General features: G+C 42.5%; 1 long non-coding RNA gene across 1 annotated transcript; it reads left to right on the top strand.

Annotated features, from left to right (window-relative positions):
- Positions 1 to 6607: 6607 nt before the first annotated feature.
- LOC132974030 (uncharacterized) lies at positions 6608 to 8011 on the top strand. Its single transcript, XR_009673091.1, has 2 exons — positions 6608 to 6730; positions 7733 to 8011. It is a non-coding gene; the product is annotated as an uncharacterized LOC132974030 (long non-coding RNA).
- Positions 8012 to 10645: the final 2634 nt, after the last annotated feature.

Here is a 10645-nt window from a genome sequence, read left to right on the forward strand (position 1 = left end):
CATTCCGTGATGCTGGAAAAAAATAAACTAGCGCCCTTTAACTTGAGAATCATCAGAATTATTCTAAATTGTTCCAAAATTGTTGACAGCTGTGGAATGTGGTAGGAGTAAAAGTTCAGCTATCTAAATCATCTGTGTTGATCAGCTTTTGTCAGTCATTCAGTCGACTCAAAAAGCTCATAAACTCGTAATTTTCACCTCAGAGTTCTGCAGTCCTACTGGGAGAGATTCATTGGAAACACTGTGACATCCCAGAGCCACCAGTTTCTTCACCAACCACTGCCTCACTTATCCATTATGTAAGGCGTTTGCGTAAGGGACGACTCACTTTTTCTCAACTGGCAACAACAGTGAACACTCTGTCCACCCACATGTAAACTGGTCTAAAGGCTGCTTACAGCCCACACCAGGCTCCATCAATCAAGTTTTTAAGGTTACTGATGGGTGAGAACCATAAACTCTGCTAAGTGGATTTATACAAAACTGTAAGGCAACTGTGCTGTTATCTTTATCTTCAAACTCAAATTAACTAACACATAATAAGAAAACAAAAAGTCAGCTGTGCCAGTGAGGCTACACTATAGCCGTTTTCACATGTGCACTCATAATATCTAGATAATTACAGGAGGACCGCTCCGGAGATTCTCCCGACCTAGTCGTTCACATATGCTCCTCACAGCGGGGGACTATCTCTGTCAGAGGGGAGGGGTTTCCTGAGGTAAGACGTGACGTAAATAAACAACGCGGAAGTAGCGGCCGAAGCAACAGGGTCTGCTACACAACGTTATAATGAGAATATTTGCCTTTATATCAATGCTATGTGTAATCCAATGGAATGACAACATCCACAAAAGAGAGGAGAACAACATACTGACGAACAGAAAACAGAATGCAGACGTTTAATTACGTGCACGGAGATCGTAGTGGTCGCGTGCAGACACTTTAGGCAGTCACTGTATATAAACGTCATTCTTTTCCCATTGGCTGGAGTTGAAATCTCCGGAGTATATGCGGCCGCGTTCAGACATCAGCTCACTCGGACTTTCTGCGGAAAAAATACTAGGGGCTTTCCCGGAGAAACTCCGGGTAAAGTCCACGCGAACAATGCCGCTATTTGCGTTCACACATAGCCTAAAGCTCCTCCAGGTAGCCAAATCTCCAGAGTTTTTAAGGAGATTTCCATATGTGTGAAAAGGGTTGAAGAAACAGCCGTGCATTGAGCTAAATGTTAACACCAGCATGCTAATTAGCATACTATGGTTAAGCTGGTGTTCAGCAGGTGACGTTAAATCCAGCGTACAATTTTCGTCTTACTTTAATGTTCATCACTAAACACAGTGTAAATATGTGCAGTAGTATGTAATTACTATTAAAACAAGGCCATAAACCAGTACAGTGGTTGACCAGAACATGGCGCTTGATGAAAAGTCTAAAATCAGTAAAGTTCATTTAATGTATGGATATTGAGCTTCATTCCCTGTTTAGTAACTAGTAAATACTTTGTTGTTGTGAACATCTGTTAAAATGATGTGTCACATTTTCTCTAAAACTGATTTTAAACCAAAGCTGAGAATCCCTAACACCATACAAGTGTAGCAAGAAATGCACTCCAGCAGAACTTAGGCAGTGAGGTGCACCAACTGTCCAAATGAAGAGGTCAGATGGCTCTAAAAAATAGAGGATGTCATATTTTGTACATACTAGATATGTGTTAAGTAAAATAACTAATAAACCCCAACCAGTTGCTGGCGTGTAACTTTGTTGTTAAATACTGTGTGACTATCTCAGTGAATAGCCTGTGGTAACCATCTTTATTATACAGCCCACTTGGCACAGCTGGAAGTTCGGCTTGGCTCATGACCTCGGGGAAAAACATCAGTCATAGCTGTGGGTGAGTTATCATTGACTTTCCAATGATGGCGATACAAATATTGTTTCCAGCTATTTTGAAGCCAGCTACACTGAAGCATCTGTTCTCATACTGACAATCTGTCTTGGCTGAACATCAGACAGACAGGCAGCCATTTGATTGTTGTCAAATATCACTCCAATAGACATGCCCAGCAACCATAGCGCAATGCTACCCTATTAGTGCTCTAACATCTCTGCTTTGCTATCTTGGGTGCGTGCCAAAACAGATTTGCGGTGTTTGCTATTTGATGTAATTACAGTCATGAAAGCTTGTAATGATGACCCATCTTTTATGCTCTCTCTAGTTTTCTTATCTAATTCTCCTCCAACATTGATGGAACCGGATAATCTCCTGAAACAGGTGCTGATTACACAGACTAACATTCCTGTCAAAGTGTTGTCTGTTTGCCAATCAGAATCTGAAAAGACATCCACATTTTTATTTCCTTTTTAGTGTCTTCAGTCTCACACATATGAACATGTAATTCATTCCTCTGGGAGTAAGCAAAGTTAGTAAGACCAATTAGTTGTAATAATAATATAATGTACACTTACAACTTACCCAACAGATTTCTCTGGGTCATGTGAAACTACAAGAAAGTTTTGAGATGAAAATGTGGCCAGATCAGTGAAGTTTTCCAAGATGCTGATCCTTGTCGTTGACAGTCATGAATAATTTTCTTTAATTCATTAGTCTGCTAATCGTAGACTACTTTGAATGTTATTAACACACTGGAAAAAGCTCTATCATCTGCACAGTGGACACAAACGAATCTAAACATACCAAGTAGTGAAAATTCAGTTTTTTGTATTTTTCCTTTTGCAACGTATCAACAAATTACAACCCGTCCTTGGGCAAACAGCTCAAGCACATAAAAAAAGAGCAACATGTATAGCAAATGGCTGTTGGTATCACATAACTACAGAAAATCTTATCATCATTGGAAGCATAAATAAGGATCCATTAGACATACCTGTTAAAATCATAGCGGTCATGTGCAAACTTCCAACCAGTGTATACACCTCAATCTGACCCACAGTGGCCTAGGTCTTCTGCCCATTATCCACAGATATCATGCCAAGCTTTGACCCAGAAGTTGGATGACATAAATGTGTAGCGTAGCAGAAGTCGCCTTCGGATGTCAACATAAGCTAGAGGGGCAGCATGTGTTGCGTTTGTACCAAAAGTAAAGCGTGGAGTATGTGCAAAATGTACAGGGATGTAAAGTTATTCATGTTTTCACCGTCAACATACAACCAGTTTACCTCTTGCTAACTTGTTAGTAAAGTCAATGTGAAGAAGGTTTAAGAGAAGCTATCTGAAAGGGGATTTATCACCACCTACTGTAGTGGAGTCAGACTAACTCCCATCAATAAATGGATTATCCCCTGTTGCTTGTATACTGGGACAAGGACAGTATTCTAATTTAAAAGCCAAATCAGGCTTTAACGTTAGCTTGACTTAACTGTGCATATAAACGTACTGACTTGGAAGAAGCTAGTGGGAAATGTAGTTAAACTACTACAACTCAAACATGCTTTTTTTCTCTCAAACATGCTTAGATATATGCTCATTTTTAAGTCATGGTATTTTTTAAAATGAAGCTTGTTTTAAAATATTGTGTTTATTAAATAACATTAGGCATTTCATGGTTGGGAAGTCTCATCATCTCCAGCTGTTCAGGAATTGCTTCTGCCCACAGACCAGTGTGGGGCCTGTGGATCAATTTCCTGATGCTCCCCTTTCAAAATAAACACAGCGGTCTCAATGGAGGCGGCACGGTACGCATGAGGGCAGAGAGAGAAAGCGATGGAGGGAGGGTTGATGGAGGAGGAGCGTTTGGCCATGGAAGTGTCCACCTGGTGGGGTGGTTGTGAGCCAGCATGGAGCCCCCACAGTACACAAAGCTGGCCTTGTGTGAGATAAGCGGCGGGCACCAGGAGGGCCCTACGGCACTATTTTCACAATCAGAGCCAGTTTGTTTTCTCTGGGCCTCCGAGCCTGAGCCTGTCAGGAGAGCAGCATGCTGGCAGGGCGGGAGGTTGTGTTGGGAAGCACTGTTAGGGGAGAAAGGGGGTCTCCTACAGGGTGGGCCAGGAGCTTCACGGGCTCCTCCACAATTATTTCTAATTTGGCAATATATGTTTGCTTAACTTATCCTTAACTGGACAGATTACCAGTTTAATGTTAACATGCTCATTATGCAAATCCTTCCTTTATAGTCAGAAAAAAGTTTTTGTTTTGTGTGTTGTAACCAATTCATTAGAATAATTAATGAAAACACCAAGCTATCTACAAGCATGAAATCTTAACTCATCATAGTCTTTAGTAAGAATTATATAATTTAATAATCGATTACAAAACATGATAACTTTCTTTCTTTCCTTTCTGCACACCAAGCTGCAACGTTGGTGTAATTAAGATTTGGGGCCCAGAAGTGTAGTAGACCATGTTAGCTAAAGCTCAAAAAGATAAAGTCCTTTTTTTTTTCGACCTCCACCATGCAAACTTCTTTGCAAATGTTTCCGCTTCTTTTCCTTTTGGCAATAAAGTTGTGGTGTAATATTATGAGTGTTTATAGTGAAAAGCCACAGTGTAAAAGACTCGGAGTTATAAGAATGCTTTCTTGGTAAAGACTTTTGGGAAAATGATACTAAAATTTAATTAGAAACAGTTGCTTCACTGTTGCAAAGATGAGATGCCTGAAGCTAGTGTTTTAAGTCTGCTACTTTCATCCAGAAGTGCACACAAAGAAAGTATACAGAGGTAATATTCAAGGCAAAGAGATTTTTCATACCAAAGTGGCCGTTGTTACAATATTCAGCTTTTCCTGTGATTATTTTTGTGCTTATCTGATTTTAGGTTAATTTCTCATTAGGTACTGGTGTTGTAAAAGGAGCGCTCCAAGCCTTGCGTTGAGATTATTTGAAAGTGGTTTCTCTGCAGCCAGGTTTCATGATTTTTCATCCCTCTTCCACAGTATGTCTTGGCCTATCAGAGGCGGCTGGCGGCCAGGACTCCTCTCAGCTCGCTCCCCGTAGACCCCTGGCTCCACAGAAACAGGAAATGGTAATAGTATTGCACTGCTTTTCCTCCCCCTATCTGTATCCCCATTTCTCTCTCTCTCTCTCTGAATGAACAAAAAGGGGAGAGAAAACAGATGTGTAATAACATATATGTGTGGAAAAATGGAGCTAGACCATGAAATAAACCAAAGGTGCACATTGTGTTTTTTTTGTGCACTTTTGTCAAATCCACGCAGAAAAAAAGTGTGTTCAGCTATACTTCTAACAATCTATTTCAGTTGTCAAAATGTTTAAAAAAATCTTTAGCGTGATGATTCTCCATCAAATAGTTTCCATAACCACAGATTTGGAAACCTCTGGTTTTATTGTATTTTGCTGTAAGACGGTGCAGATGCTTTGTGAAATTGTCCGAGAGTTGAGAGAGCTTTTTGTCACTGAAAACTTATTTTATGTATGTTGCATACTCTCCCTCTATAACTAAACATAGCTGCAGTGTGAAAGAAAAATACATTAGAATAATTATTTAATTTGCATATTATCAAAACCTCTTGTCTTCTGATGACCAAGCAGAGGGAGGTCGTGCCTGTTTGTACTACAGTCTAGTCTCTGCACAGGTGGATGAACACACACCCTCCCCCCTGAGTGTTTATGAGTCACTTCACCCCTGGCCAAGCATGTGGTGAAGCCACCCAGCCCGAGTCATATCAAGGGGGATCTGCTAACTAGCCCCTATGGACACTGCCAGGTTTTTATAGTAAATCGTGGAGCAAAACCACAATTGACTCAAAGAGATAGGCTCGCTTTGACTTCATAGGGTCTTGTGGTCTACATTTCCCTTTGAGTTCTTTTCCTCTCTCGAGTTCTTTCCTTTCTCTTTTTGCCTTTCATCTCAATTTAAAATGCAGCTGGATCCGCAAGTCCTTCTAATAGTTTTCTTTGTTGCAGACTTTTTAAAAAACAGTGTTTTATCGTTTCTGCTTTCCATTGGACGTTTTATTTTTCATGAAAGACTTAATGTGTTCAAGAAGTCCTAAAGTTAGCTGCTATAATGGTGCAACCACAAAAATTCTTTTCAAATAAAATAATTTGTACAAAGAAACTTAGTCCCAAAGCCCACTTCTATAGGTAGTTGTCTTCACCTAAAGATATGACGTTAAATATGATCACCATACGCCAGTTTTTTTGTGCAGAAATGCTGCAGTGGAGGCACAAGATTACTCCTGTGGAGCACAGATGTGGACAGCTCGAGCCAAAAGCACCGGTTCTCAGCCAAAATAAAACCATAAAAATCTGCCTGCAATAAGTGACCATGAAACCAGAATGTCTCTTTTCCTACAGCAGAACTTTGGGATCTGCCCTGTCAACTGTAAACTTTAGTTACGGGGGGAACCCGAGGGGAACGCTGAGGCCTGATCGGATGGAAAACCATCTGAAAGGCGGAGTGTCTACTGGACAGAGAAATCAGCACACAACAGTCAACCTAGTGGTTGTTGCACGCAGACTAGGGACCCTCAATTTTTTGGGAGACATCCCATACAGCCTCTATTCAGTCCATAGCATTTTTAGAACTTTTCCTTAGGCCACACCTTACTCTGATATCCATTTCTGACATTCCAAAACACATAAGTAAGTGCAGAGTTGCAGCCAACAGTTTCTTAAGTCCGGTGCCCAGCTCCTCAGCTTTCAGCCAGGGCAGAGGAGGGCAGAGTGTTGGCCGTCTGTTCTCGTTCCCAGGATGGATTCACTGTGCTGAACTTTACCCCTGTGGCTTCTCTCAAAATGCCAGTTACCGGTAGGTGTTTGGCATGACAGCAACATTTTCTTTTTCTGCTTATTTCTTCTCAACATAGTGATGGATGAGAGCAAATTCCTGCTGCACATGTAAGGGCACACAAGTGTCGAGGTTTTCTTCCACTTTTCTGTTCTTCTTGTGCACATCACAGTTTATCTATGTAGTTTATTTTACATTTTTAAATCATGCATGCATTCATTTAATTTTCTACAGCACTTGGAAGGAGTTGCATAAAGTTTGAGTAAAGTTAAAAAATGTTTTATTAAAAGTCATTGCAGTACATTTCTCCTATGAGAGAGGTAACTGATAGTAAAGGTTGTTGAATCACAAAATATCTGTAACTTTTATCGTCATTATTTAAACAAAACAAAATTTTACATTTTCCTGTGAAGCTGTTAGGAAGACGTTTTTTATTTAACTAACAAATCAAAACTCTGTTTCACGCGCTTCTCCTGTAGCTTCCTCATGTTCGCCCAGCATCTAACTGTTAGTATAAACAAGTCATATTTAATAAGAAATGTAACTATTCAACACTTTATCAATACAAATATTTACACATATGTATGTACAATATAACACCACATTTCTTCTTTAGTTCATGTTTTAATGGCAATGCATGAATGATAATTCCTCAACCTGGAACTAAATCTTTGCACATCTTCAACAAGGTTGAACATTTTGTCTTTCTGTAATCATATGCTAATTTTCTCCATGCAAAGCAAAGTGAGGCCTTCATTGAGTTTGCAGCTATAGCAACAAACACTCCTCCTCTAAGGTTTCTTCACTCTTTTTCTCCCTTATTCTCTCACACGCACACGCACACACACACACACACACACACACACACACACACACACACACACACCGTGTTGCTGTGCAGCAATTTACCCCTGTAATGTGACCTGGAGGGGCGCCAATGAGCCCAGGGAAGGTACTGTGGCCTGAGGCCTGCCGACACCTCTCCCAGCCCTGTTGAAATGTTTATTTATAACTCTCTTCCAGCTCCACCTCCCCCTGTCGTCTGCCAGCCGCCATGCCAATCCAAACACACTGGGCCTCTCCAGACTGATCCAGAGCATGATTTCAGAAAGAAGAGAACCCTTTCCCCTTATTTTTCCTCCTTCTCATGCCCAAACTCTCCCACCCTTTCCTCCCCCCCTCTCCCTCTCCCTCTGTCTCACTGTGTCTTCCAAAGAGTAACGTTCAGGGAGAGCTGAGCAGAGCAGAAGGGAGAGGGAAGGAAACGAAAGGGGGGGAGCAGGGGAGGGATGGATGGATGGATAGAAGAAAAGAAGGTTTACTCCATCCAGCATGGGCTGCTAAATTGGTTTCAGAGCAGCAGTTGGACTCCGGGGATGCACGGCACACACTGCCGACTAGCTGTGTTTGCTTTTGTGGGGTGTAGGAAATCTGATATCCCTCCCTGTAGCCAACCCACATCCCACATCCCTCCCATCACTACCACCAGGAATGAGGAGAGCTAGCAGGACTGTCGCTCTCAAACAAGTCTCATCGATACTTTAGTGATAACAAACATTAAATCTGAGTTTGGAAAAGTGCATATTTCACTGAAATGTTGAGCAGTTACATCATACCACATGAGCTGTCTTTGTTGCAGGCAGGAAGTCACATGTCTGCTGAAGGTAGTATGACATGTTGAGTCCCTGGTGAGCCCAAGGCTGAAGGCTCTCTAAATAGGTTTAATTGGGCCAGGCCTAACAGGGCCATGCAGGCACCAGCAGACAGACACAGGGCTTCAGGGAGAAGCAGCACACCCCCGGAGACCTCAGGCAGCGCGTCCCTGAATGTGACTCGGTGCTGCTGTGTGGCTCATTTGGTGTACTCACAGTTTAAGAACACACTGCAAGCACATTGTCGCGTCCAAGGGAGCTGTGCCAAATTACCAATACCAGTTGTTTATCCAAAAAAAAAACATGCTCATACAGCACAGCTATGATTGGTTTGTAGCCTAAGGCAGAACTACAGCTCTCAAAAGTGGGAATTGTTTACCTCCTTGTGCCTGTGTGTGTTTGTGCGCTTGCTGTTTGTGCCTCTGTTTATGCGTAAGTGCATTAAGTCTGCATGCCTCAGTATAGGCGTCTCTGTAACAGCGCTCTCCAGCTCAGCCTCCGGGGTCTGTGACATCCCCTGCAGCTAACGCTGAAACGTAGATCAGCTGTAAAAAAAATTAAATATATACCATATTATTTCCACTCGACCAATGAAGCTAGAGTCTGGTAAATTATATATGACGCGACAAATATGTATTCAGACAACAAAAAAGGGGCAAAAGGATGGAACATGAAGACGGGAGCATGCGTTTTATATTATATATGCAGTGTATGTATTAGACAGCAGTCCAATTAATGCAGCTGTCTTCAAGACAGAGGAGGGACTTCATGTGGTTTTAAGGCCACAGTGTTGCTTTGATGCACAAGCCACTTGTCTTGTAATTTCTGTGTGTCTCGTTCCTGTTTTGCTTTCGCTCATTCATATTGTACACACACACACACACACACACACACACACACACACACACACACACACACACACACACACACACACACACATGCAAAGATACCCCCGTGTTCAGGGCAGATCCTCATTTCTCTCTCAGACAGTTTGCTTGCCTTGCATCCGAATGGACTTGTCTTACATCGTGTGTGTATATGATGACAAATCTCACATTTAATTTACTCTGCCTTTTTGCAGCGCGCACCAACTTCTTTTATTTAATAAATGATCGCGCTTTAAACGCAACCAAGTGTTGAATGGACCCACTACACACACTAAAACACCTTCCGTTACAGCAAATGGTTGTTTGAGTGTGTGTGCGTGTGTGTGTGTGTGTGTGTGTGTGTGTGTGTGTGTGTGTGTGTGGGTTCCTGGGAGCATTTCTGTTTATATTCTTGTTTGTGTGTTATTCGTGAGTTAGTCCTGGGGGAATGCGGTCTCCACAGTAACCGTCTCTCTTGGTGGTCCATCATTAATAGTCTGTCTGGTGTTGATGATTTAGATCCAAAAAAGAAGCAGCAGTCTGATATATCAAGTGTAATCCCATAAAATCGTTTAACAACTGAGCATAATAAACATCTCGACGAGTGAATAAATAATCAGTAAATCAGGAGGTCAGTTTATGCAACTTTTATCCAGCCTGCCTTGTGTGTACAGGTGTGTGTGTGTGTGTGTGTGTGTGTGTGTGTGTGTGTGTGTGTGTGTGTGTGTGTGTGTGTGTGTGTGTGTGTGTGTGTGTGTGTGTGCATTTAGATATTTGGTGTTTGTTTTTTCCTCTTTGTCTCACCCCCCCCCCCCCCCCCCCCCCGCCTCTTCTGACTGAAGAGAAATTGAGAAACCAATCTAAAATCCATCAGGACTTCCCTGCCCACAAGCCCCTCTCCCAACCACCAAGCTCTCATCTACCCACCCACCCCCCACTCCTGTTTTTTGTGTTGCAAGCGCCTGGAAATTGGATGAGATGTTCGTTTAGCGGGCAGCTGGTCTGGGGCCGATATGAATTGCGTTTCCCCACGCCAGGAAAGGTCAAGCCCCCTCGCCTTGACGGAGTGCATCGGCCTATTGAGTGGCGCTTTAGTCCATTTACCAACCGCCAATGGCGAGGCAGCAGAGGGGGAGAGGCAAGCACGGGACACTGTGTGGAGGAGAGAAAAGAATGGCGGCACGTTGGATATAAATTCATTGTTTCTCATCACCCAGCTGGGGCAGGAATGGCTGCGAGTGATTGCTGGGATGGGGGAAGAGAGGTGGGAATATTAGCGTCTGAGAGGGCTGTGCCTGTGTGACAGAGGAGATGAGCACCCCTCTTTTACCAACGCTGGCTCGGCATTCAGCCTCGCTGCCCAGAATTTTGATAGACAATGTGGAGAGCTTACATTGGCTTTGAAACACCCAAATGAA

Source organism: Labrus mixtus, chromosome 5, assembly GCF_963584025.1.
Source record: "Labrus mixtus chromosome 5, fLabMix1.1, whole genome shotgun sequence".
Taxonomy (NCBI): Eukaryota; Metazoa; Chordata; class Actinopteri; order Labriformes; family Labridae; genus Labrus; species Labrus mixtus.